This window comes from Sus scrofa, chromosome 1 (assembly GCF_000003025.6).
Source record: "Sus scrofa isolate TJ Tabasco breed Duroc chromosome 1, Sscrofa11.1, whole genome shotgun sequence".
NCBI classification, from domain to species: domain Eukaryota; kingdom Metazoa; phylum Chordata; class Mammalia; order Artiodactyla; family Suidae; genus Sus; species Sus scrofa.
Window position 1 is genome coordinate 8,346,328 of NC_010443.5, and position 24,723 is coordinate 8,371,050.

General features: G+C 47.1%; 1 long non-coding RNA gene across 4 annotated transcripts in view; it reads left to right on the forward strand.

The window, feature by feature from the left end:
- LOC100521937 overlaps window positions 224–24,723 on the forward strand; it is a 49,449-nt gene continuing 24,949 nt past the window's right edge. The window contains exons 1-4 of one of the 4 annotated variants that reach the window (XR_001305866.2): window positions 224–2,078; window positions 2,925–2,995; window positions 6,642–6,812; window positions 20,966–21,849. This is a non-coding gene — a long non-coding RNA (uncharacterized LOC100521937). Of the gene's footprint in view, window positions 2,079–2,331; window positions 2,996–3,799; window positions 4,380–6,641; window positions 6,813–20,965; window positions 21,850–24,723 lie in introns of those variants that run through there. The other 3 variants (XR_300618.3, XR_001305865.2, XR_002342336.1) reach the window with 3 other exon arrangements.

The window sequence follows — 24,723 nt, forward strand, 5'->3', positions numbered from 1 at the left end:
AGTGTTATTGTATGTTCACTTAAAAACAAAATACAATAGGCGTTCCGTTGTGGCTCAGTGGTAACGAAACCAACTAGTATCCATGAGAAAAGGGATTCGATCCCTGTCCTCGCTCAGTGGATTAAGGATCCGGCATTGCCATGAGCTGTGGTGTAGATTACAGATGCAGCTTGGATCCCATGTTGGTGTGGCTGTGGTGTAGGCCGACAACTGTAGCTCCAATTCAACCCCTAGCCTGGGAACTTCCATATGCCACAGGAGCAGCCCTAAAAAGACAAAAATACATACATACATACACACAGATTAAAGACATCATAAGAAACTGAATAAGACGGAAAAATATATTCATGTTATATATGCCTAACAAAAGACTCATATACAGAAAGGATAAAGCATTCCTAGAAACAGAAGGAAGAAGATAGAAGAACCTATTAAAAAATAGAAGATTGAACAATCATTTCAGAAAAATAAGTAACCCAAAAGGCCAATAACTTAGTTAAGGGTTCAGCATCATTATTCATTAGAGAAAAACAAATGAAAACCACAAGGAGAAATTTCTACATACTCATCAATAACTTTTTATTTCAGAAGTTCCATTGTGGTACAGTGGGTTAAGGATCTGGCGTTGCTGCAACTGTGGCACAAGTCGAAACTGCAGTTTCCATCCCTGGCCCAGGAATTTCCACATGCCACTGGTACGGCCAAAAAAAAAAAAAAAAAATTTTTTTTCCCCAAAAACTGTTGATGTCAACGGATGGCAAGGATGTGACGAAAGTAACTCATATACCGAATCAGCTTTGGGGGGAAACTGTTAGGCAGTGTCTATTAAAACTAAACATACGCCTATCCTACGACATAAAAATTCTGCTCATTCACATACGCTCAACACTTTTTCACCAAAAGACCACACGAATGTTCACAGCAGCTTCATTCATAATAACCAAAACCCAAAATGCCTACCAATGGTAGAATGGATAAATCAATTGTTGCATAGTCATGCAATAGACTACTATGCAGCAGTAAACAAACTTGACATATGCAATACCATGCATGATGTTGGGTCAAAAAAATCAGACAGAAAAAGCACATTGCTTGACTGCAATCATATGAAGTTTAAGAACAGACGAAATTAATACATAGTAATAGATGTCCGAATAGTAATTACCTCTGGGGTGTTAAGTATTGACTGGGAAGGAACAGGTCAAGGAAACCTAGGGTGATGAAAACACCTATGTCTTGATCTGGGAGCTGATTACATGTCTAAAAGTTCACTAGGCTGTCCTCTTAAGATCTGTGCACTTTATTATGTGACAGTTATACCTCAATTAGACAAAAAGGAAGAAAGATGAGGAATGAGGGAGACAAGAAAGAAAATGAAGGACAGAACAAAAAGGAGGAAGGGAGAGAGGGAGGGAGGAACACGAAAGAGAAACTAACATGATGGGAGGGTGCTCTTTAAAAATATGCTATGGGACATGTACTGTTATCTACATCTTAAAGATGGGACCACTCCGAGGTTTGCTGATGTGTTCATTTTCAGAGTGGTTGTGTGACCTGAGCAGAGGCTGGAACCCAGGTGTGTACGACGCCAAAGCCTTTGTTTTTCCACCTAGCACAAGTCACCACCTCCTAGAAAGATGCCCTGAGAAATCCCTCCCAGAATTTATCATTTCTTCCTGGGAAGGATGTCTATCTTATCACCTCCAGCCTTAGTTGAGCGTGGACCTTTCTGTCTCCCACCCACAATTGTGAGCCAGCTCCCAGAGGCTGGTGACGCGTCCATTCATTTTTTACTTCTTCCAGGGCTCAGCACCAGCTAAATTAACTTCTGCTCTATCGGGACAAGGACACCATTGGAAACTCTATTGCGGGTCTGCTCTTTGAACATGTCCTTTGATTTCCCAAGCCTGCAGGTTGCGGCTGGCACTTCTTTCCGAAGAGGAAACCGGTTAGAGGAGTGTAGCGATGAGTTCTGCCCAAGTGAAGCCTGGCCGCCCCGTGTTACACAGAAACTCAGATTCTGCGAGTGTTCGGAGCAGCTGCTGACGACCTGCCCCGCCCAGGCTGAGCGGAAGCAGGTGCGCGGCGGGGAGGGGGAGGGGGGAGGAGGGAGGGGAGGGAAGGCGGGGACGCCCCTCCCTGCAGGTGTCCTGGCCCCGCTCCGCTCACCTGCGCGCGCACCCCTGCCCGGCGCGCGGCTCTGAGCCGGCCGCGCCTGCCCGCACGCATTTATACGGCGCTATTTTGGTCGTGCGCCCTGATTGGCCGGCCGCGGGTGAGGACACGCAGGCGAGCGCCGCGGGGCGGGGCCGAGGCCCGGGGAGGCGCGCTTCCGGCGCGGCCCGGCGGCGGCCCGGGGATGTGCGGTCCAGCGTGCCCGGGCTGGGGCGTCTTCGGCAGGTCCTTTGAGGCCGCGGCGCCCACTCTGCAACGTCGGTTGGGTTACATTTTAATGGAAGAGACTGCGTGGCCGAAAGGGGCTGCTAAGAACCAAACTAATTCACGCTTCTGGGAGGGGGTGGCCACATGGCCTGCCTCTTAGAAGCCACATGGCAGAAACTGCGAGAACCTTATCAGACACGAGCCCGAAACAGCTCGAGTGTCATTTCCTGTGTAGGAGCGCTGGTCAGCTCCCTCTGCCACCCTTAGGGCACCTGTCGCTAAACCAGCCGACTAAGGCCACCAGCCCTCTGAGGCCGTCGTCCTGCTGTGGCGCCGCCTCCCGTCCACTCGTCCCCGTCCCCGGGTGACGACTGTTACCCTTCTCTGAAGCCAGAGGAAGGAACACGCCCTAGGCAGCTCCAGAGGGTCTCGTTTCCACCTTGTCCCCATGTCGTGATCAGTCACGTTTGGCTTTCCCTGCTTCCCATCCGTCAGGTGGTATTGCTTCTCTGAGTTTCAAGTTTCTCTCATTTTGGTGACAGGCCGGTTTTGGTGAAAGTTACTGAATAAGCACAAAGTGTGATGAACGGAAAATCCCACCATGCTTAAAAAGGTAAGTAAAAAGGACCATATGAAGCCATCACACCCTGTTGGATGGGAACTCACTTTAGGAGTCCCGTTTCCTCCTTCCAATCACCTCTGATGGCAAAGCCCCTGCAACCTTTGGGATTCCTGAGCCCACAGCCCTGGATCGTTTGCAGTTAGATATATACAAAGAATATAACTTAGCAGCTATGGAACAACATCAGTAAACAGTTGTCATCGTTAAGTATTTTCAGTGAAGCCAGGCATTGTAAATGTTTAATAGGCATTTCTTTTAATCTTTACAAAATCCTCATGCCTTAGGTACCATTTTAATTTCTTTTTTACAGAAAGGGAAACTAAGGCTCAGAGGGACAGAATAACTTGACTGAAGCCACACATTAATAGGATGTCAGTGCTGGGATTTATACCCAAGGTGGTCTGACTTCAACGTTTGTGCCCTTTGGTACTAAGCTCTCTAGTTTCTTTTTTCTTTACCTTATCTAACTGGACATTCAGCCTCGTCTGGCACAAAAGAAGTTGAGATCAGTCAGTAAGTGTCATAGTTTCCCAGGAAGATGTTTAAGAAAGGATTGCTAGGAAAGGAAACGGATGGTGTCAGGGATCTTAACGGCCTCTCCTTCTCCTGAACAACAAACCGTATTAAACCTGCACTGCAAAGCTTTGGAAAAGATTTTGAATTCTGCTGTGCCCGTTGATATGGAGACTGGAGCGGTTACCAGATGGCCTCACTTAAGTCCACTTGGTTAGGAACCAAGAAGCAAACTGGTTTCAAGACTGCCTTTCAAACACTTTTTCTACACTTTCCCCACAGAGTTACCATAACCACGTGAAAGAAATTCCAAGTACAAGACATGGCAGTGGCTCCGAGGCTCCAGATCCCAGCCCACCACCCTCTTCTGTCTTGATGTGCGAGTTTCTAGACTTCTTTGAAACCGATTATCCTTATCTGTAGCTTGCTTTGCAGAGAGGATGAAGTGAGATCTGTGACGTTCCCACATTATTGTCTGGTGTACAGAGATATTAAAAAATGTCCTCTTTCATGCCCTTTTCCTTGACTGAAGGAAAGCACGTAGCTGTGATACTCACCCCTGTATTGTTCCTTCTGCACAGCTCCGTTGACAGTGCTGCATTCGTAGTCATCAAGACCTTTTGTTAGCACCTGTAACTTTAAACACCCTTATTGAAACTTTCGGAACAGCATTTCCAAATATCAGCTTCAGCTTTGTGTCTGTCATTCATTTAACAAATAGTTACTAAAAATCTATTAGGTCTAAGACAGGTTATTCTTCAATAGATCTTTCTACAGAGTAACCTGATTCACAAGTAGGCGTTAGGGAAATAGACTGTATTTTTATGGTAGTGATAGCCTGTTCTTTCTTACTTTTTTTTTTTTTTTTTTTTTTTTTTTTTTTTTGTCTTTTGTCCTTTTAGGGCCACACCCGCGGCATATGAGGTTCCCAGGCTAGTGGTCTAATTGGAGCTGTTGCTGCGAGCCTGCACCACAGCCACAGGATCTGAGCTGTGTCTGCAGCCTACACCACAGCTCACAGCAACACTGGATCCTTAACCCTCCAAGCGAGGCCAGGGAACAAACCCGCAACCTCATGGTTCCTAGTCAGATTTGTTTCCGCTGCGCCATGACGGGAACTCCTGTTCTTTCTTACTGATCCCAAGCTCTAACTCTGGCCTTAATTCTTCTTGAAAAGGATTTGGTCTGGCAGGACAGAAAAGAAAAAAAAAAAAAAAAAACAAAACTAAGAACAGGAACAACTATGCATTAACAAAAAACAAGGCATTTTAAAACTATATAATTCAGAGGATGTTTTTCCCTTTTAAAGCAATTCACTTTTAGCATTCTCACTGTGGTACAGAGGATTAATGATCTGGCTTGTCTCTGTGGAGGCACAGGTGCAGTGGTTTAAGGATCCAGCATTGCTACAAATGTGGCATAGGTTGCAGCTCCAGTTCAGACTCGATGCCTGGCCTGGGAACTTCCGTATGCCATGGGTGCGTCAAAGAAGAATTTAAAAAGCAATTCATTTTTGTTGATTGATCATGCATAATCAATTAACATTGTTTTCATCATTGCTGGTTATGCAGAAAAGATTTTAAGTCTTTTCAAATATAAAGTTATAAAATGTGCTGTTTGCATGTGTGTTGCATAGTAAGCTGGCAGTAGATATTACTACAGAAATATGTGAACTTTGCAAACTGACACATCCAAATATGTTTTAAGTAAACCAAGTCTCCAGAAATTTGCAGATTATTACGTCTAAATAAATGTTTTGAATTTAAATGGAACTACTTTTTCCTAATTCAGAAGTGTGTGTCTTAGGTAACATGTACTTGATATCTAAATACCTGTTTGGATTATTGATTCCATCAAATAAGCAGCCAATTCAATAGAAAAAGAAGACAAGCCCACTTTTTAATTTATTTATTTACGTCCACTCCCGCAGCATACGGACATTCCTAGGCCAGGGGTTGAATCCCAACCACAGCTATAACCTGTGCCTCTGTGGCAACACTGGATCCTTTATGCCTCTGCACCAACCTGAGCCTCTGCAGTTAGGTTCTTAACCCACTGCACCACCGTGGGAACTCTGAGACAAACCCACTTTGTTTTTTTTACCATATTAACATGTACTTTTAGACTTAGCACCCTTTAATAGGACCTGTGTCGTAGAGGTGAGGAATTAGCAGTAGCTGAGCCTATAGTGTAATAAATGCTGATGCCAGTATTGCTCAATATAGTCATTTTGATTCATCCTTTTAATTCTTTTCATTGCCAGCAAGAGTAATTTAGAGTGTGATTGGCTCAGATTATTTTTTACTCCAATCAAGGGCTGTTCTTGAAAACCTGACTGCCCCCTACTTCTTTACTGTTGCCCCAATACAACATCCTCTGTTGACAAAACTAAGGGACCAAACAGTAGCAGGTCACAAAAGTGCCCTCCACTATTGCAAAGCGAGTGAACACAGCCTCGACCCTGGATTCTGAGCCAATGAGAATCTACATTTTATTTATTTATTTATTTATTTTGTCTTTTTGCCTTTTCTTGGGCCACTCCCATGGCATATGGAGGTTCCCAGGATAGGGGTCTAATGGGAGCTGTAGCCATCAGCCTACACCACAGCCACAGCAACATGGATCTGAGCCGTGTCTGCCACCTACACCACAGCTCACGGCAACGCCGGATCGTTAACCCACTGATCAAGGCCAGGGATTGAACCCACAATCTCGTGGTTCCTAGCCGGATTCGTTAACCACTGCGCCATGACGCAACTCCAGAATCTACATTTTAAATGGCCCTTTTCAAGCATGCATTCATTCATCCATTCATTCAACAAATTATTCTGAATTTCTTTCTGTGTCCCAAGCACACAAATAAATATGAATTAGTCATGGTAGCTGCTGTGACTGGCTGGGGTCTAGAGGAGATGACAGATAAGCAAGAAGATATGCAGCTGAGAACTCAGTTCTACCGCAGGGGAATTTAAGCATCGTGCAAGGGCTGGAGTGGGAGAAGGTGATGGAGATCGCAGGCAAAACCAGGCTCGAGGGCTCCGGCTGCGGGAGTTTGGGGAGGTGGATGCAGTCGGAACCCAGCAGCCTGAGGACCACACTAAAGCATTTGATCACCACCCTGCAGGTAGTATGGAGCCTGAAGGAAGTTACGAGGGTGTCAGAAAAGCCGCCTGCTGGAGTCTGGGACTGGCTGTCCACGCTCTACTAAAGGAAGAAAGGTGGAAGACTCGGATCTCGTCGTGTGCGATTCTCCCGAGTGGTGGTGCTGCTTGGTCCTCATACTTCCTGTGCTAAGGTATTTTCCTGTCTCTGCTTCCCCCACGGTTAGAACTTCTGCTGAACTTGTGGCCCTTTGGGGAAATTTTTCTGCCAGACATCAGTCCTTGTTCTCTGACATGAAACAGATGGTTTCGGCAGCCTAGGGAATAATTGCCACACTTAATACCTGCAGTGTTACAGTGTGTTTTAGACTTGGCCTTTTATCTAAAAACTGCACGTTTAAGGATTTTTTTTTTTTTTTACTGACATTGCTCACTTTACTGAGAAACATGATAAGGCTCTCTCCTTTACTTTATAGTAATGGCTCATCCAAGGTCCTAGCCAGTGAGTCCACATCACAGAATGCTACAATCTCTAAAGGGGCATGTTTTAACATAAACGCTACAGATAAGATGTAGGCTCAGCGTTCCTGCCAAAAGAATCAGTAGAGCATAAGAAATGCACACCATGGATTGAACAGTTAAAGGTCAGTTCAGAGGTACATCTGAGTTAGGGTAGGTGCTGGATACTGATTCTATGATGATTGTGTTCAAAGGCTGTGTAACTCAGAATTTGTCAGAATGAAATGCAGACATGTTCATGGCCATTTGCTGTGCCTTGCACTGGGGAATCTTGATTATTCCCTTGACAGTAAAACAGGATTATACCGCACCGGTGGGTCTGGGCAGGATGGTTCATGAGTGGGAGGCAGGGGGTGTTTCAACAGCAGGAATCCTAAAAATGCCTGGGATGTAAGATAAACCTTCCTCTGGCTAACAGCAACAATCATTAGATACCTTCACTTAGTCCTTGGTCACAAGCTCACCTTCAAAGCTCGCTCAGATGACAGAGATCACTGGCTGAAACATGGTGATTGCTGTGGGAGTCTTGACTAAAGGGAGATGGATGGATGGATAGGTAGATGCCAGATAGCTGTAGAGAGACAGAGATAGATAGGGAAGCTTCACCAGGTGCAGGAAAAGCCTTTTAGGAAGGAGCCGCCTCACACCACTAGGGGTATGTTGTCAAGATGGGCAGACCTTGAAAAAGCATGCATGGTGTCTAGCTGTTGTCTAGAGTTTCCCCAGGCATTCTCCAAAACCTGGAAGTTTCCATGGGAGAACCAGTGGCATACATTCTACACCTGGCTACATAACAACTCACTTGCCAGTAGAAGTGTATCTTTCAAAGTAATTACTCAGTTAAGGTATTTTCAGACTCGGTGTTCAGGACTGAAATTGCTGGTAGCAAGGGTGGATAACCTAATTGAAAACACTCTTACTACAAAGCATCTAAAATACTAGATAGAATACAACAAACCTCTCTTTAAATGCACATTTAAACCAGCAAGACCTAATTATTTCAGTAACCTAGAGGTTTAGGGATTTTAAGAAGTCCTACTTCGTCCCTGTGGATAAAGTTTGTCATGAAGTTTGCCTTTGAAAAGTGAGAGACATGCAGACGAATGGATAGAGAAGATGTGGGGTGAGTGTGCGTGTGTATTAGAATGTTAGCCATAAAAAATAAATGAAATGATGCCTTTTGTAGCAACACAGAAAGACCTAGAGATTTTCATTCTAAATGAAATAAGCCAAATAGAGAAAGACAAATACCATATGAAATTATTTATATGTGGAATCTGGAAAAAAAAAGGACATGAATGAATTATTTACAAAACAGAAATAGACTCACAGACTTAGAAAACAAACCAAAGGGGAAAAGAATAAATTGGGAATTTGGGATGAACATATACACACTATTATGTGTAAAATAGAAAACCAACAAGGACCTCCTGTATAGCACAGGGAACTATATTCAATATTTTGTAGTAACCTATAAGGGAAAATTTATATATATCTGAATTATTGTGCTGTACAGCTGAAACTAACCCAACATTGTAAATCAGCTATACTTCAGTGTAAAAAAGTGAACAACATAAAATTAGAATTTCTAAAGTCACCTTCTTAAACTGATGTGTGTTGCTACCATTGCTGATCTATAAATATGAGGTGTATACAATCCATCATATTCCCATTCTAAAAACAAAGCAAGACTTTCCTGACTTAATATTCATTTTCAAAGCACTTGGGAGCCGTGGCTCACACACAGATGTACTGGGCAGGACAGTGGCCTGGCAGAGTCAAGAGACTGCTTCCATACAAAGAAATTGAGCAAATAAGTAAATATATTGAGGATAATGGGAGCCAGGTCCTCACTGTTGAAAAGGGGTGTTACAAATATGGAAAGAAGACTCGCAGACCTTGAGAACAAATTTACAGTTACCAAAGGGGACAGGTGGGGGGAGGGATGGACTGGGGGTTGGCGATTGGCATGTGCACACTCTGGTCTGTGGAATGACTGGCCAATGGGGACCTGCTGTATAGCACAGGGAACTCTACCCAATATTCTGTGATCATCTATATGAGAAAGAAGAAAAAATTAGAAAGAGAAACACCTCCCACAAAAAAACGCAAATACTAAAAGAGGAAACGAACCATGTTGTATCACGTTGTAACCAGAGGTATTAATATATACTGATGGTTTTCAGAATTTACTTATGTATGTGTACACATATATTTTCAGCTGCAGACTGTTGAGAACCTAAAGCAATGACACCCCAATAGCAATGAGCACACCTTACACCAAAACCTTGGTTTGTAAAGCCAATTATTTACTGAAAGCAGCCAGGATTTCCTGACCCTGAGGCTGAGTCAGGGAACGTCAAAGATGAGCCAGGAACATCTTATTGGCCTAGAAAGTATGGAAGCACTATAGGTAAGTAAATAGACAGACAGACAGGAGAGACACCTTAAACTCACAGTAGCATGCCAGCCAATAAGTGCAGATGGAATGATAGCAAATCACCTTCTGGTAACCATCATAGTAATAATTAATTTAAACAGAAAGCTTCAATGAATGCTAAACCAAGTAAATAAAAGTTTGATGAGATAAATAAAATGAGATATTTGCATAGTCTCAAACAAAGAGAAAATAAGTTAGTGGTGAAAAACCTGACAGATACCACCTGAATCCCTAATCAAAAGTAACATCAGGAGTTCCCGTCGTGGCGCAGTGGTTAACGAATCCGACTAGGAACCATGAGGTTGCGGGTTCGGTCCCTGCCCTTGCTTAGTGGGTTAACGATCCGGCGTTGCCGTGAGCTGTGGTGTAGGTTGCAGACGCAGCTCGGATCCCGAGTTGCTGTGGCTCTGGCATAGGCCGGTGGCTACAGCTCCGATTCAACCCCTAGCCTGGGAACCTCCATATGCCGCGGGAGCAGCCCAAGAAATAGCAACAACAACAACAACAAAAGACAAAAGACAAAAAAAAAAAAAAAGTAACATCATTGCTGTGGCCACAGTGCAGACATGCCAAGTCCAAGAGCCACTCATGCACAGGCAATCCTGAAAATGGCACAGAAGTGCATTGAGAAACCATGAAGCTGTGAATCTTAAGACTTGAAATTTATGAGGGACATGTGCTTTGCCAGAAGCATAGGAAGGGCCCAGAGAAGATGCAGGTCAACAATGCTGAGGCATGAGGGCGCATATGCCAAGGCGCTGAAGGTTCTTGTGAAGCCCAATATCCCAAACTCAGGAAGCAGCCTGGTGCCTGCAGCCCCAAGGGCCTCAAGCTCTACCGGCCAAAGGCCAAGGCCAACACTCAAACTAGGCTCCAGCACCAGCTTCAGTTCTGGCTCCAGCTCAGGCCCCCTAAAGGTGCCTGTGGCCCATGAAGGGTCCTGAGTAAGGGCTCCATCTACCAGTGTGAGGAAAGAAGGACTGGTATCTTCCTGGGCTGCTCTCTGCCTGAGGCTGGTGTCCTCCTGTGCTACGTGTACAAATAAACCAGAGGTGGGAGCTGTCCAAAAAAATTAATATAATTGATAATGGGACAAAGAAACTCATGTGTCACCTGATAGCATGCAGCAAGAACATGAATCACTTCTGAGAAATTCCTACCAAAAATGCCTGATCCGAGTCTAATTATGAGAACCTATCAGACATACCCAATTTGAGGAGCATTCTACAAATTGGCCTATAACCTTCAAAATATCAGTGTTTTGAGAGACAAGGAAAGATTAGCAACCATTCCAGACTGAAGGAGACTAGAGAAACCCGACTAGATGAAGTGCCTAATCCTGATCAGATCGTTTAGCTATGAAGAATGTTATCAGGACAGTTGGTGAAACTTGAATGGAGTTGGTGGTAGTCGTAATATTCCAGCGCTGATTTCCTGGTCTTGATGGTTACTTCGTAGTTATGTAGTAGATCATTCTTGTCTGAAGGCCATATACACTCATGTTTTTCAGGCACTAAGAAGAAATCATGCCTACACTTTACTCTGAAATTGTTCAAGAACTAACAAGTTCTTCGAATTACTCTTGCAACGTTTTTGCATTTAAAAAAATTTTTATTATAGTTGTTATGCAATGTTCTGTCAATTTCTGCTACACACAAAGCAACCGAGTGATGCATTTATATACATTCTTTTTTTTTTCACATTATCCACCATCACCTTCCATCACAAGTGATTAGATATAGTTCCCTGTGCTATACAGCAGAATCGCATTGCTCATCCATTCCAAATGCAATAGTTTGAATCTACCAACCCCAAACTCCCAGTCCCCCCACTCCTTCCCCCTCCCCCTTGGCTACCACAAGTCTGTTCTCCATGCCACGAGTTTGTTTCTTTTCTGTAGATAGGTTCATTTGTGCTGTATATTAGATTCCAGATATAAGTGATATCGTATGGTGTTTGTCTTTCTCTTTCTGACTTAACTTCGTATTTTTGAACTCATTAAAGCAACACAAAAACACGAGGACTTTAAGCATGCTAGAGCTAATACCTTTGTACCAAAATTGCTACCGTCCAATCATTAAACACTTAGCAGGAACCCACTGGGTGCGATGCAGTCTGTCCAGTCACCTTTACTGAGCCAATTGTGCCTCACTTTGAAAAAAACGATTCTGAAAAGTTGGATCTGGCAGCATAAATTTACTTTTTGAGATCAAGTATCTGTTGAAGTCCGAATCTGCCGCACGGGGAGCCCAAGTCCGCGTTCTTTCCATTGGAGCAGCCTTGCATTAGGAGCCACCTCGAGTCATAAAATGCTTGACTAGTACCAAGATTCTCGTTGCTTACCGCTCGTGATTAGTGTTACATTCAGGTTGGAAATATACCCAGGGACAGGTCCAGGTTTTATTTCTGCCCCCCTCCAAAAATATATGTATAAAATTATGAATGTAAAATTTAGCTAAGGCCCTTTGCAGGGGGCCATGCAAGTGACAGGCCCAAAACTCGTGCCCCACTTTCTCTGTAAATCCAGCCTTGACTGCACACAGATCCAACAGCCTGTTCGTGAAAGTCAAGAGGTAACTTGACTCGGTGACTTCCTCTGTGGTAGAGTCGTTTAAATTTAGTGAATCAAGGTTCTTCTAGGACTTTTGTCTCCAGTGAAACCTAAGCTTTGATTTGGGCTGTCCCCTTAGCACCCCCCTCGGGGCCAGGGAGTGACCATACGCACCCGTGAAGAAGCCTTGTTCAGTATTCGCTCAGCACCACCAGATTTCTCGTGGGTTTGTTCCCCAGGCAAACCCATTTCCTTTGAGGCCATGCTTCCTGTGCGGAGGTCATGTAATAAGGCCTTGGGGAAGGACTGGGCTTCACAGCGTGATGTGCGTGGTCACCTGGAGAAGGTCAGCAGGCGGTTAGGCTGAGTGGCCGTTTGCTGCAGTATTCCTGTCACCTGTGCCGCGTGGGGTGAGTTACCTACGTACCAAAACCTGCTGTGTGCCTGGGCGTGCGGGGCGCTGTACGAGGCACTACAGGCCTTCCTCACCGGGGACCCCTCAGCTTCCCGGGACCCTCCGTGACTCCACCCCACCTCCTGTCAAGTCTCAGGGTCCCATCATGAGAGCCGCCGAGGTCCCCATTTAGCTCCTTACGGCCCACAGGACAAGGTTCGGACTCCTTGGATCAGCCTCGGGGTGCCTTTCCCCCTGCGCTCCGGCCAGCCCGGATGCTCTTCCCAGAGGCCACATCCTGTCCCGCCGCCTCTTGGCCCCGCGTCCTTCTCTCACTGCCCGACGCAGCCCTTCTCCTCTTCTCCCGCTGGCAGACCTCCACTGGGGCCCGAAGAATCAGCCCGTTGTGGTCGCCTCAGGCCGGCTTATAAATGACAGACCGATTTGTCACAGCGCTGGGGCTGGAGGCCTGAGGTCGGGCACCAGCATGGCTGGTTTGGGTGGATAACTGACCCCTTCCCGCCGTGTCCCCATGTGCCGGACGTGGGGACGGGTGGCTCCAGAGCCCCTCTGATGGGAGCACTAAGCCCGTTCACCAGGGCTCGTCCCTCGTAAACCACCCCCCCAAAAGGCCCCACCTCCCAACACCGTCATCGTTGGAGGGTCACGGTTTCAACATACAAATTAGGGGGACACATTCAGATCCCAGCACAGCCCAACGTCACCTGCTCCGTGAGGTCTCCACCTCTCCAGGGCAGAGTCAGCCATTCCCTCTCGTGTTCTAGGGTGTGGAGCTCACTCTTCTCCCTTCTACTGTCGTCACCCTCAGTTTGATAACAAATCCTTTGTCAAGTGTCCACAGTCCCCTAGAAACAGCCAGAGTCAGGGACTGCATCTTGCTCGTCTCTGTAGACCCAGCACCCTTGCCCTGGGCCTGGCCTGTGGTTGCTACTCAGTTGTTTCACTAAGCCTCGGTTGTTTATATCAGCGAGTCTTCCATTTACTAACTGCCCGCCCTCTGCCAGCTTGACTCAATAAATGATAAAATGCATATGTGACCCAAGGAGAGGGTGGGGGGCCTCTGGGAGGCCTCCTCCCTCGGGTAAACGAGGGTGAGATGACTAGGTTGTCATCTTGGACTGAGACCTGGGATCAGGGAGTCCAGGGGTGGGAGGGGCTCCTGGCTGGCAAACTTTGGTCAGCAAGAGGCCACCGCAGGAGCCTCCTGGGATGGGGGCGGCTCTGGGGCGGGGCTTCTCAGGAGGGTGGGGAGGAGCAGGCCGTAGGTGATGGGGCTCTCCAGCCAGTGCCAGGAGAACAGGGGACACAAGGGGTGGTCTTGTGTGTCCCTTTGCCTCTGAAACTGGGAGACATCTCTGCATGTTGGCTAAAGCCGTAAAAGAACAGATAAGAACTGGAGTAGCGCTGATGCACCCGCGTGAAGACTTCATCCTTTCACGTACAAACCCATCTGAGGGAAACACAAAGCTCAGCCAACTGGCTTTAAGATTGTTTGTTCTGCCCTGTTAAAAAGAAGGGAGGAGATAAAAAATAAGGATTAAAAAGTGCCAGAGACTGGGGAAGATAAGTCATGGCCGTGTAGATTCTGCGCATTTCATCAACATTCCCAGTTGCTCTTCCAGAGCCGTCTGGCCTGGCCGGAGCCTGGCGTTGCCTGACACCGTGTTTATCTCCTGGGTCAGCTCTCAGGGAAATATGTGGAGGCGTGAACTCCCCGCTCTCTGCTCAGGGCGCCTCAGTGGCTGCATGCAGCCCAGCTCCTGCTGTCGTGGGGCCACGTGTGGCCCGGCCGGCCCTGGAGATACCCGACCCCAGAAAACCTGCCCCTGGGAAGTCCCCATCCCGGTCTGTGTACCTCAGGTTAGAACAGGTCAAGGGTGTCCCGGTAGCCTGTGGCAGAAATGGAGTCTGCCATGTGGTGACACTTTAGTGTAAGGACAAGCTTGTTTCAGATTTTTTTTCCTTTTTTTTTTTGGTCTTTTTGCCATTTTTCTTGGGCCACTCCTGTGGCATATGGAGGTTCCCAGGCTAGGGGTCAAATCGGAGCTGTAGCCACTGGCCTATACCACAGATACAGCAACGCGGGATCCCAGCCGCGTCTGTGACCTTACACCAGAGCTCACGGCAACGCAGGATCCTTAACCTACTGAGCAAGGCCAGGGATCAAACCCGCAACCTCGTGCTTCCTAGTCAGATTCGTTAACCACTGAGCCACGACGGGAACTCCCTTTTTTTTTTTTAAGGGTCCTACCTGCAGCATATGGAAGTTCCCAGGCTAGGGGGTTGAATTGGATCTACAGCTGCCAGCCTACATCACAGCCACAGCAGTGCCAGATCTGAGCAGCATCTGTGACCTACACCACAGCTCACTGCATCACCAGATCCTTAACCCACTGAGTGAGGCCAGGGATTGAATCCACATCTTCATGGATGCTAGTCAGGTTCTTAACCCTCTGAGCCATAATGGGAACTCCCTTGTTTAGGATATTTTAAAGTAACTTCTTCCACCTGTAAGTTAGTCCCAAGGAGTACCCTGAGTCTTTTCCCCTGTTTGTGTCCAGGAGCAGGGACAGTCTCTGTCCTTGCGAGGCCCTGGGAACTAGGTCCTTCTGCCCTCTTGTCGCGGCCAGCCATGCAGTTCTCCCCTCTGTCCCAGCAGCGTGGGCTGCCGTGCACCCCAAGGGCCGCTCATGAAAAGAAGGGGGCTGCTGCCTCAATCGGGAGCCGTCTGTTCGGGGATATGTTGGCCCAAGGCTCAGAAGTAAACGGGGACATAGCGCTCCTCTGCTTCCGCTGACGATGGTGATAATAACAGCGATGATGACGACGACGACAGCGGCAGCATCAAGGATTCTCTCTCTCTCGGCTGCTGTGCTGTGCCAGGCGCCGTACTGAGCACTTAATACATCGTCTCATCCAGTCCTGAGGGATTGGTGTCACTACCCATCTCTCCAACCTGCCTAGTGTCCCAGCGACTAAATTGCAGAGGCCCCCAAACTCCTAGCCTTTCCAGCCCTCCCACGCCCCCAAGGATGTCCCGTCCTGGAACTGGGGGCAGTTGCCATACATGACGACTCACCGGGTCACCCACTGCCTTATGGCGGGTCTGGAGTGTCTTTACTCTCCTCTCCACCCAGTCTCCCCACCAGGGCTCATCTCAGCCCCTCGTGTGCCAGGAGGCCTCCCTGGCTGCCAGGGTCCACTGACCCATCCCCTCTCGAGTACTGTCTGGTACCCCACATACTCAAAAGTGTGATCCTGGACCAGCAGCCTTGGGAGAAATGCGGACCCTCAGCTCCTACCCCCGATTTGTGTTTTAAAAGTCCCCAGGTGGCTCCAGCGCACTTAGGCTCTCTGATCTGTCTCCTCACCTATCGATGGCCTCATACGGTTTAGAGCTGTCTGACTTTCTGGAGAGACTGTGAGTGGAATGTTGATTTGCCCCCATTGCTGGAGACTGTCTAAATTGGATGGTTAGCATAGAGCAGGTGATTTGAGGTCCTCGAACCCCGGAGTGGTCACAGCATAAGCCCTGTTGAGTGGCAGCTTGTACATCAGTATTATCACAAGGACCCCAGTGGCCTTTCAGACACCACCCCCACCTGACTTTGTTTGGGCCCTAGAGGTGCGTAGATGTTCACTCGTTTACACAGGGCGGTGGGGCGCTGAGGTTCATGGAAGAAATGATGCTTTGGGGTTTTTTTTTTTTTTTCATGCTGAAAGAACCCAGCCCCGACTCTGGAATTCTCCCCGAGGGCTGAGGGCTGCCTCTCTGACCCCACGTCTCAGGTGTCCCCAGTGCCCGATCCTACTGCGTTCTTGGCGGCACAGCAACGCTGAATCAAAGGGAAGCACCTCCTGCAGGCTCGGGAATTTCAAAGCCCGTTCATGAGAGTTTAGAGGAGTCCCCTGGGGTCTGCCGGCTGCTGCCAGGCCCCGTGACTGTGCCTCTCCCGGGCAGCCACTGCCTCTTAAACCGCTCTCACTTTTAAAAATCACCTCTTTAACATGTGCACCAGCACCGAGAGAAAAACTATATGTTTACTCTTTCTCACTTCCTGTGGGAAGGGTGGGGCCCAGCGCTGACGACGGGTGAGCAGTTGCTGTGACTCACTCCGGGAGTGAAGGCCTTTTAGAGCAGGGAGGGAAGTGACTCGGTGATTTGCGTGGTCTCTGGAATGCAGGTGTGGGCTGGACCTTCAGGAGGGTTTGCTGATAAAGGAGAGCTGTGAGAAGGCAACCCTGTTACATAAAAGCATGTTGTGAGGGTGTGTGGTGTGTGTCTGCCGCCACCCCCACCCCTTGAGGCAGAGGGCAGCCTTTGGCGGGGCCAGAGTGCCAGAATGTTCTCTCTGTAGTAAGCATCAGTGTGTCTCCTTGGGTGGAGCCCCAGGCTTGCCCTTGCAGGGAAGGACCTTGGCAGGTGCCCGGTTAGATGCTACTGAGGCTGTAAGGATGCAGCCGAGGCAGCTGGTGTCAGGGTGCCTGCCTGGTTCTCTGTGAAAGTGAGTCCCAGGCTCTGAAGTGCAGGTCTGGACGGACAGGTATCAAGTCAGGCCCAGGGAGGCTGGACTCAGGGACTCAGGGACTCAGGGACTCTGGGGCTGAGCTGGCACGTGCGTCCACTGCATTTGCAAGACCCTTGAGCCTTGGTGCAAGGAGCCCAGAACAAGGCCAGGAAGAGTGCAGGCGTGGAAGGCAGCGGGTGGGTGGAGAGGCCGCACCTGGTCTGCTGACAGTTCGTGTGTTAGCTTGTCCTTTCCTTTCTCTGTTTCAGAGGTGGTGTCACAGAAAGCTTAGCAGAGGGCAGCCCAGTGAGCCCGTCATGGCTGCAAACTCAGTTCTGCTGCATGCTCGATTCAGAGTCCTTAGGCAAGTTTCTTAACCTCTCTGTGCTTCAGTTTCTGCCTCTCTAAATGGACAATAATAGCATTCGCCTCTTAAAATTGTTGTGAGGATTAAAGGGATTAATTCCTGCAAGAGTTTAGAACAGTAGCTGGCACTCAATGAGTATTAACTATTCTTTGTGAACAAAACTCCATGTCCTAGAGGGTGGCAGGGATGGGGTAGGGGAAGCTTTTTTTAATCTTCTGAAATTTAAGAGGCAATCTTCACCCAAAAATTTTTCTACACTGTCAAAAAGAAAGACCAGCACATATATCACTTCCTGGTGCCAGGGACACATTTTCAGATTATGTTGTAACATGGTAGCAAAGCCCTAACTCTGCTTTAGGAGAAAACTTAACCTTAGGAAAAATATTCTGCCTGGGGCTGGTTCTTGAGCCATTTCCGTTTTTAGAATTAACTCTTTGGTCTAAAATTAGAATACCAGTGTTCTGAATCTGCACCGGAAGGCTTTTGATTGGTATTTCTATGTAAAACATATGATTTTATGGAGGAAAGACAGACATCAAAATTAAATCTATTGGAGTTCCCACCGTGGCACAGGGGGAACGAATCTGACCAGGAACCGTGAGGTTGCAGGTTCCATCCCTGGCCTCACTCAGTGGGTTCATGATCCGGCATTGCCACGAGCTTCGGTGTAGGTTGCAGACGCAGCTCGGATCTGGCGTTGCTGTGGCTCTGGTGTAGGTCGGCGGCAACAGCTCCGATTTCACCCCTAGTATGGGAACTTCCATATGCCACAGGCACAGTCCTAAAAAAGAAAAATAAATCAATAGATTAAACCCAGTTAGGTTTCTGCCTCTTTTTACAGTAACTGTAATACCAATCACTGCTTCACTGCTTCCAGAGAGCCCTCCTGGAATCTATTGAAAATGCAAGACTCTGTTAATCTCTGTGCATCCATTCATTCGTCTATTCAACAAGCATTTATTGAGCATTGACTGCATTCAAGTTAGATGCTATTAAGGGTGTAAGGATGCAGGAGATCTAGGGTTAGACTGTAGTCAGTGCACGACACACATACACTAAATTAGGAGGGAGTCAAAAGAAGAAAAAACACAGAAGAGACCATAGCATGTTCACATCAGGATGCGCTAATTTAAGATTATAAAATCAGGAGTTCCTGTCGTGGCACAGCAGAAACGAATCCGACTAGGAACCATGAGGTTGCGAGTTTGATCCCTGGCCTCGCTCAGTGGGTTAAGGATCTGGCATTGCCATGAGCTGTGGTGGGACGCAGATGCGGCTGGGATCTAGCATTGCAGTGGCTGTGGCGTAGGCCAGCGGCTGTAGCTCCCATTAAACCCCTAGCCTGGGAACCTCCATGTACGCCCCAACTAAAAATAAAATAAAATAATAAAATCAAACCCAGTAACATTTCCAAATGTAGATGTGTTCCCTGTTGAGGAGCTCAGCGGTGTATGGCCTGTTTAATCAGGGAAGTTCAGAGGCTTGGCGAGAATCACAGTCACACGAACCGTAGCCAGGCAAGCCAGACATTGGTAATCACACGAGGAAAGGAAAGAACCATGTCTCTTTGAGCCAAAGGTTTCTCGGGTGGCAATGGGAAGCAAACAACAGAATTAAGATGTAGCATAGCCTTCCCTTTCATAAACACTGTTTGCTATAATCTCATGAATTCGCGTAAATTCCACGTGTACTTCTTGTACTAAGAGAATGCACTGCTTTCATGACACAAAAAGAGCACTCTGCCTTCTTTAGAGGAAGGGAATTGTTGTCACATGAAGCCTATTGCCTAGCAACAAAACAGCAACTCATCACACCTTTCTCCCAGCCACAGCCACACAGCCTCACCCAGTTGCCTGCTCATTCCTCCCGACTTACAAACACAGGACTCTTGTAATAGGATCTGCGGTTGCGATAACTGGGTTTTAAGGTTCTCTTTTAAAACACCAATTAGTATGAAGTCCTGCCAATTCCTAAGAATTTAATCATATAGTCAGAGCCTCTGAAAAAGCCATGACGTATAAAACAAGCGGGCCATGGGACTGGGTTCCTTTTCTTTTCCTTTTTCCTGAACTGAAAGTGTCTTAGCAGTGTCTCTCTTTTGCCCCTTCGCCAGGGGCACCAGGCTGGTCCCTCCCCTCTGGCTCTCATGATTGGCATGAAAATGGAGTCTGCCACACACAGCACTTCTTTTGAGAGTCTACATCTGTTGGTAAAAACCCAAATCCATTTCAATGTCAGGTTTGTTTCATTGCCTGATGCTCAGTCAAAGGGAGCAGCTCCTCTCACTTTCACATGTTGTGTTTCACAGAGCCAGTGGACACGGTGTTTGGAAGTCAGTTGCTAACCAACATTCTGTAGAACAGAGTGTATTCAGCACCGTGACTCAGAGATAAATTGCTTCACCCTCTTGGACCTCAAACCGGGTGTGCCCTTTGCTATAGATTGACACAGTGCTTAACCCTTCCAGGTATGGGGAAAGTCCACTGGCCTCCTTTCTCTCCAAAGTCTCAGCTGTGTCTCAGTGGTGGCAGAGGGCTTGGAGGGATGCAGGAACTGCCGGTTCAAGGAGATGATGGTTCTTGGGGGCTATCTCACCTAAGAGCTAGATGAGTTGTTTCTTAATGTTTCAGCTCTTGGGAGTTCTCATGGTGGCGCATCGGAAACAAATCTGACTAGGAACCATGAGGTGGCGGGTTCGATCCCTGGCCTCACTCAGTGGGCTAAGGATCCAGCATTGCCGCGAGCTGTGGTGTAGGTTGCAGACGAGGCTTGGATCTGGCGTTGCTGTGGCTCTGGTGTAGTCCTGCAGCTACAGCTCTGATTAGACCCCTAGCCTGGGAACCTCCAAATGCTGCAAAAAGATAAAAATATATATATATATTTTTATATATGTATGTTTGTTTTTTATATATGTATGTATGTTTCAGCTCTCAGCAGGAGCACCAGTGACAGGAAAGTGCAAACCTCAGCAGTTCTGCACTTGGTGGTCAAAACTAGAATAACTTTCATCTCTAGCCACATAGGCAGTTTGTACATTCAGGAAAAAATTCACTATTCCATGAGATGAAGCCTGTTATCCCATCCTATGTATTACCTTTTTGAAGTAGACATTTAAAACGTGCTTTTCTTGCCAATATTACAAGGTCTTAAGGCTCTAATACTAGCTGGAGGCCTGAATAGGAGGGGCGCCCTGTCTAAATGTTCATAAATGTTCTCTTGTGCAAATAAGTAAGGAAACTACTGTGACACCAATAGGAATACATTCAGCTTCAGTCATCAAGGATTTTTTGACTTGATCATTTGCCCTTTTCTTCCAAGCTTATTTCTCTGCTTAAGATCAGTTGCGGTTGGAGTCCAATGGCTTGTAATAGCAGCAAAGGCAAACTAGTTAATGTGAGCTCTGAAATGTTGCCGCAGTCTTAATACTGCTAATGGATGGCTGATGATTTCTGCAAGAGTTAAGGAGAATCTAGAGTGACCCAAGAGACTGGGAAGGTAGTTTTTTTGTTTGTTTGTTTGTTTTTTAAAAAAGACATTTGTTTTTTAGAACAGTTCCAGGTTCACAGCAAAATTGAGCAGAAGGTATAGAGATCTCCCATATACCTCCTGTCCGGCGGCCCCACGAAATCTCACCCCGTTATCAGCATCGCCACCAGGGTGGTGCACTTGTTACAGCTGATGAAGCTACAGGACCACATTAATCACCTGAAGTCCATCATCAGCATCAGAGTTAATTCTTGGAATTGTACATCTTATGGGTTTGGACAAGTCTGTAATAGCATGTATCTGCCATTATAGTACCATCCAGACGAGTGTCACTGCCCTAAAATCCTCTGTGTTCCATTTATTCACCCCAATCCTGACAGCCAGTGATCTTTTTACTATCTCCATAGTTTTGCCTTTTCCAGAATGCTATATAGTTGGACTCGTACAGTAGGTGGCCTTTTCAAATTGGCTCTTTTACTTAGCAACATGCATTTAAGTTTCCTCCACGTCTCTTCATGATTTGATGGCTGAATAACATTCCGCTGTCTAAACGCACCACACTTTATCCTTTCACCTGCTAAAAAGTGTTTGCTTCCAAGTCTGGGGTTATGAATAAAGCTGCTGTAAACACTCATGTAAAGGCTTTGTGTGTGACATAAATTTTCAACTCATTTGGGTAGATACCAAGGAGGGCGATTGCTGGATCATAGAGTAAGAGTATGTTCAGTTTCTTAAACCGCCAAACTGTCTTCCAGCGGGACTGTGCACTTTCCCACCAGCGAGGAGTGAGAGTCCCTGCTTCACCACACCCTCGCCCGCGTTTGCTGTGGTCATTGTTTTGGATTTTGGCTATTCTAATAGGTGTGCAGTTGTATCTCTTTTTTTTGGGTTTGGTTTGGTTTTTTGCTTTTTAGGGCTACACCTGTGACACATGGAAGTACCCAGGCTAGGGGCTGAATCAGAGCTGCAGCTGCCAGCCTACACCACAGCCACAGCAACGGCCAGATCCGAGCCGTGTCTGCGATCTGCACCACAGCTCACGGCAACACCGGATCCTTAACCCACTGAGCGGGGCCAGGGATCAAACCTGCGTCCTCACGGATACTAGTCAGGTTCATTTCCACTGAGCCACAATGGGAGCTCCTGTTGTTTCTTTAATTTGTATTTTCCTGATGACAAATGATGTGGAGCATCTTTTCATAGGCTTATTTGCCACCTGCAGATCATCTTTGGTGAGGTGTCTATTCAGGTTTTTTTCTGAATTTTTAGCCAAATTATTTGTTTTCTTATTTTTGAAGGAAAGAAGTTGTGGTGGGTAAGTTAGTCTTTTAATCACCTAAACACTGAGATGTGTCAGCTATGCCTCCAGACCCCATGGTGCAGTAAAGAACCACCTTCCAGAATGGCCCTCAGTCTGGCACAAAGGTGACTCAGAGGCTAAGGACACAGCCTTGAAAACCCCTGGCTCTGTACCCTTCCTACTGGAGAACCCTGGGCAAGAGTTACTTTACAGCTCTTACGCTCAGGTGTCTTCTCCATGAATGTTAAGATCATAATAGTCATCTCGGGCTCTGTACAGGTTAAATAAGATGACACTGGCGGTGCTCTGGCACAGTGCCTGACACGTAACGTAAGGGCCCAGGAAACATTATTTGTTACTAGTAAGAGGAGAACCGTGGTGTGGAATTATTAAGTGAAACTAACTGGGTTTTAAGGATAGGAGTCTTGGCCAATAGGGTTTGTGTATGAGTTCGCTAGGAATGCCATAACAACACATTAAAGATCATATGGCTTAAATAACAGACTTTATTTTCTTACCACTTCTGGTGGGCAGAGGTCCGAGGTCAAGGTGTTTGCAGGGTTGGTTTCTTCTGAGGCCTCTCTCCTTGGCTCATATATGACCACCTTCTCACTGTCGTACACAATCTTCTGTGTGTCTGTGCCCGAATTTCCTCTTCTTATGAGAAAGAACATCAGGAGTTCCCATCATGGCGCAGTGGTTAACAAATCCGACTAGGAGCCATGAGGTTACGGGTTTGATCCCTGGCTTTGCTCAGTGGGTTAAGGATCCGGCATTGCCGTGAGCTGTGGTGTAGGTTGCAGACAAGGCTCGGATCTGGCGTTGCTGTGGCTGTGGTGTAGGCCAGTAGCTACGGCTCTGATTCGACCCCTAACCTGGTAAGCTCCATATGCCATGGGAGCAGCCCTAGAAAAGGCAAAAAGACAAAAAAAAAAAAAAAAAGAAAGAAAGAACATCAGTCATATTGGATTGGGGCCCATCCTGACGACCTCATTTTCAGTTAATTAACTTTTTAAAGACCCCACCTCCAGAGAGTCACGTGCTAAGGTACTGGAATTTTGAACTTCAACATATAAATTTTCAGGGAACACAATTCAACCCATAAGAGTCTGGAAAATCCATGTCCTTTAGTTGAGCTTTTCAGGGAAATGAGATACGTTTTGAAGACATGAGGAAAAGAAATTCTGTCTGCTTTACACACTCGGAACTCTGCTTTCCAGGGCTTGGCACATGAGGAAGCTGGCACTGTGAGGTGGAACCAGCAAAACTGCTGTGTTAGATGGAGTCCTCGAATCTCACTAGGCTCCTCAGTGCACAGCCCCACACATGATGTGTTGAATTGTGGGTCCCCCGAATCCATCCGTTGGAGCCCTAACCCCTAGTGTCTCAGAATGTGGGCTTCCTTGTAGAGGTAAAATCGGATTTAAAACAGGTGCTTGAGGTGTGCTCTGATCCCGCGAGACTGGGTCACAGAGGGGGACGTTTGTATCCTGAGGCACACGTTCGGAAGATGATACAAAAGGCACATCTACAAGCCAGGAAGGAAGCCTGGAACAGAGCATCTCCCAGCCCTCAGAAGGAACCAACCCGTCTGGACACCTTGATTTAAGACTTCTATCCTCCCGAATTGTGAGAAACTAAATTTCAATTGTTTAAGTAGTGCTTTGTTAGGGCATGCGTCTTTCATTTACTTGACAATCATTTAATCTGTTTTCCTGGTGTGCTTGGCCTAAACATTTGGCAGGCAGGGTACATTTCCTACCCTTGTAGAAAGCTTGTAGGCTTTGGGGAGGAGCAAGTATATTAAAAATACCATTTGGGGAGTTCCCATTGTGGCTCAGTGGGTTAAGAGCCTGAATAGTCTCCTTGAGGATGTAGGTTTGATCCCTGGCCTCGCTCAGTGGGTTAAGGTCCAGTGTTGCCACAAGCTGCAGTGTAGTTTGCGGATACAGCTCGGATCCAGCATTGCTGTGGCCTGTGGTGCAGGCTGGCAGCTGCAGCTCTGATTCGACCCCTAGCCTCGGAACTTCCATATGCTGCAGATGTGGCTGTAAAAAGAAAAAAAAAAAAAGTCAGTTGGGTTATGGAGTTCCCTGGTGGCTCAGCAGGTTAAAGATCTGGCATTGTCACTGCTGTGGCTCTGGTCACTGCTGTGGCTTGTGTTCGGTCCCCGACCCAGGGACTTTCAAGTGGCCCAGGAACTTCCACATGCTGCGCGGGTGCAGTCAAAAAGAAAGAAAAAAAAAAACATTTGGTTTAATTGTGGCTGGTTTTCCACTTCCTTGTTTGTTGGGAAATATGTTTTCAGGTTTTATTTTACCTTGGTGTCGAAACACTGATTTTACTAAGAAGGAGTCTTTCTCTGCAGGGCGGGGGAAATGTTCAGCCTCCCTCAAGTGTCCTGCCCAGAGCCCGACTCCCCCAACACCCCTCCTCCCCCACACCCCATCCAGTTAGTCCCAGGCCTTCCTCCTCCCGGGACCTCTGGGAAGGCCAGTCGGCCTGGCCACAGCTCAGTC